The following is a 3,918-nucleotide window of genomic DNA, read 5'->3' as shown; positions in this document are numbered from 1 at the left end:
ATTATTATTTTCCCCCCTCTTATTACATATTGTATTACTGTATACAGATTAAGCTTGTATTTTGTGTATCTGGAATTCAATTTCAATATTTTTGTTATGTCCAATTATTTAAAAAAAAGAAGAAGAAAAAAAAAAAAAAGAAGAATCCCGATGTTGTACACATGTGCAAGAATGGCGGAAGTATGTTGTGTCGGGGATGTGAACAAAACAGTTTGTATTAAATAATACAAATTAAACCTAGGTCATCTTTCATATGGAACTAATTACATTCAAACAGCCGGTAAAACGCTTGCTTTGGTTGATTAAAGTTAAGAAAATGGTAATTGGTAATAAAACATTTAAACCTTGCCCTATTTGTTTGTGTAATGAAATAAATTCACGTTTATTATAATCGATTTTGACATAGCTTACACAAGATCAGATTTAGACGGACAATTAAGTTTTGTTATTGTAAAAGTAACACTTAGCATGTTTTCATTTTTATCAAATTCTCTAAAGATATGTCCACAAATGTGAACATTGCTAACCATATTATCATTATTTTAATATGTGTTAATACTATTTAATATGTTGGATGTGTGACGTGTTTGAACATGGGCGTGGCGTCTGGCGTCACACTTGGATGTGGGCGGGGTTGGATGTCCACCGCAGGCTGCAGCGAGACGCTACTCATGACAACAGCTTACTCATACCTTGGTCCTCAGTCTCAAGCAAGGCTTCACTTGACATGAAGGCATTTATGTACTCAAAACAACCCTCACTGTCCTCCAGATCCAGTTCAGATGAGTCTTTACCTTGTACCGGCCCAATGACCTTGGCAACGTGGAACAGTTCATCAGCAGGTAGTGTGATCAGGTCTCTTCGGATGTCCCACACCAAGCGTTTCCTTGTACGATCCGCCATGCCCTCGCTCTCTGTCACCCCTTCCGTTGCAGCCTCGACCTCAGGATGGAGATAGTTGTCTGCAGATCACCTGGCACGCGCCTCCTGCCTTGTCGTCCGTGGATGTAGCAGCCGCCAGCCTCTAGCCCAACACTGCCTGGTCCCAAAGGTCCTAAGATGATTGGATCAGTCTCCCCGTGTCACGTGAAGCCGATCCCGGACGAGCCCCCAAGAATCTGTTGCAAGTCTCAGCTCCGGAAACTCAACAGTCAGATTACTGTGAATACAGGAAACAGACAAGAGAGTCGGGAATTGCGTGTCTTCTCTGCCAGCTCCTCTGTATGTGTGAGCGGCAGCCGCAGATACAGTCCACATACGCGATCTTCCCGTATCAAATTAAAAGTCTGCTCAGATGTTGAAAAGAAAAGGTTAGAGCCCTTTTAAGTGTTCAGTGCACAAAATAAAATAGTTATCTTATTGGTTGCCCTTTTGATATGTGTCTACATTTTCTGTGGGCACCACATGAGCCAGACATTTTCGGTCACAATTACGGAATCGCTATCAAGAGATTTCGGATGTGTAATTTTTGATAAGCGGGGCTGCTAATAAACATTGTTATTGACGCCCTATCTTTCAAGATGAAAAATAGACAAAGCAAAAACGCATTGACGTTTATGATTTTTGGTCCAAATGAGCAGTAATGGTGTCTCAGACCTCTTTGTGTTCAGATGCTTTTTGGATCTAGTCCAGTTCAGTATGTTTTGTACACTTTGTAATATTTATTTTGAATCGTTTCCTTGTTTATGTAATCATGATTATTTTATAGCACACAGGGTTTCTGCAGGATTTTTAAGCTCAAATTTAAGACTTTATTAAGACCTGCACAGATTAAATGAATGACATATGAGTGGGGTAGGGCAATGTCTACGTTAACATAAAACGTAAAATGACTGTAAAAAGCATGATAAAACGATAAATTTCACATTTCAGCCTTTTTTAACCATTTTTAAAAAAAAGTCAAAAGTATCAATTATTATATTTATGGTTCAATCGATGGTATAATATTAATTATTATATTAAACCAGAAGGTCTTTGCCAGCAGGTGGCGCTTTTTTCATAAATATATGGTTTCCCCGGAAATGGCAGTACACAAAACTGCAGCACCAGACTTTGAAACGTGCAGCGCTCATATTTATTCAATCAAAAAATAGCCTTTTTCATTTTAATAATCACATTACAATATGACTGTACTTTTCTTTCCGTTCCCATTGTACTTTTTATGGCCTTAAATTTGACACAATTAAATTGAACACTTTTTTAAGGACTAAAGGCATTGATGACATTGAGACAAATAAAATATAATATAATATAATATAATATAATATAATATAATATAATATAATATAATATAATATAATAAACTGCTTTAATTTTTTTCAGGTACATTATAGGTATTTTTAAAAGCAGCATTTAAGTAAGAAATTAAATAATCAAATGGAAAAAAAGCATATTATTAATCGTATAAATAACAGATTTTATTTTTGGCTGCTGTAACAGAAGTACAGTAATGCACAGATCAGTATATTGATACACATGCGATTTAAGTTCGACTGAGACAAAACTAACTGTGTAGCTATATTTGAACCATGGGTGTTTTTGACCATTCAAACACAATAATATATACGCGAAAGAGAGTGTAGTTTAGCCCCCGCTGGGATGTGCGTGATTGTAAAACTGAATATCAAAAAGTTTTAACTGGCAAGGAAGGAATTAAATAATCAAACCGCCACGTTCTTACACAGTTTGAAAACGGCTAAAATGAAAATAAATGAGTGTGCGTTGTGAACGAACAATTTGTAGAGATCGGCTAAGCAGTCGTCATTATGAATAGCTGATTTGTACGGAAACATCTGATGACCAAACTACATCGGAATTCGCGAATGGAAAAAAAAGTGAGCCCAGGCCGTTTTGTGTTCACAATGCAAGTTTTTTGGAGTGTTCACATATGGGCCAATGTTCTGATTATTATACGTATGTGCTGCAGTTTTGTTGTCTGCCATTTTAAATGCTTGTGTCTTTAAAGTAGGTGGATTCTGATTGGCTGTCAAGGTTTTTATCTCTGATCAGCTGGGAAAAAAAACACTCTGATTCTCTCTCACATGCCACATAGCAATTGACTTCTGGCCCAGCTCTGGGCCAAGCAAGCAGTTACACTCAGCCCAAATGCAGAAAAGAATTACGGCCCTTGTGTGGCCCAAATCTGGACTACAGACATGAGCCACACATGAGCCATAACTGGCCCAAATCTCAGCCAAATAGTAACTTATAACCAGCCGGGAACTGGGCCAGAATATGTTTTAATAGTGCTACCCAATCTCAGCCTTCAGTCAACCACATAGAGACCACCCTGATAGCAAGTAACCATTGAATCAATGTTAAAATAGTTGATCTGTCAATGTTAATGACATTGGATTAACATCACCTGCTATTAATGTTTAAAAAATGTTGAAATTTCAACAAACCGCCATTATTGTGATCAGTGATTGCTTTAGTTGGGCTCTTGACTCTTAGCTTTTATTAAGTTAATTTTCTTTTGGTGCTGCAATCGTGTTTTAAGGTAAACACTTACACTTTAAAAAAAAAGGTGTTCTAAGAATAAATTAGGGAAGATTACTTTTTGTGATGGGTGTCAAGCTGCAATAAAGTTGAGAAATAATACAGAATAAGATTGATGATCTTTCATTACTAATGTAAATATCCTGTATCACAAATGCAAAATTCAAGATCAGATCGACTGCAATGCATGCTGGAAATCATGAATGAGTTTTGTACTATGTTGATACCCAGCATGCATTATTGCATAACATTTTATTTTGCTGAATGTCACCATTGTTGAGTTTCATACACTGATTCTTGATGTCTAATTGATTCAAAATTTGAAGTGGTTATTTTATTTGTGTTTTCTGTTAGTTCAAACACATGTAATATATGTATCACTGCTTAAATTTCACATTGTAGTATCACTCATCATAAACA

The 3,918-nt window shown here is 36.4% G+C and overlaps 1 non-coding gene across 1 annotated transcript; it reads left to right on the top strand.

Moving 5' to 3' along the window:
* Positions 1–1,344: 1,344 nt before the first annotated feature.
* Positions 1,345–1,511, top strand: LOC141290394 (U11 spliceosomal RNA). Its single transcript, XR_012340137.1, has one exon. It is a non-coding gene; the product is annotated as a U11 spliceosomal RNA (small nuclear RNA).
* The last annotated feature ends 2,407 nt before the right edge of the window (positions 1,512–3,918 follow it).

Source organism: Garra rufa, chromosome 17 (assembly GCF_049309525.1).
Source record: "Garra rufa chromosome 17, GarRuf1.0, whole genome shotgun sequence".
Classification (NCBI taxonomy): Eukaryota; Metazoa; Chordata; class Actinopteri; order Cypriniformes; family Cyprinidae; genus Garra; species Garra rufa.
This window is presented reverse-complemented; position numbering and strand designations above follow the sequence as displayed.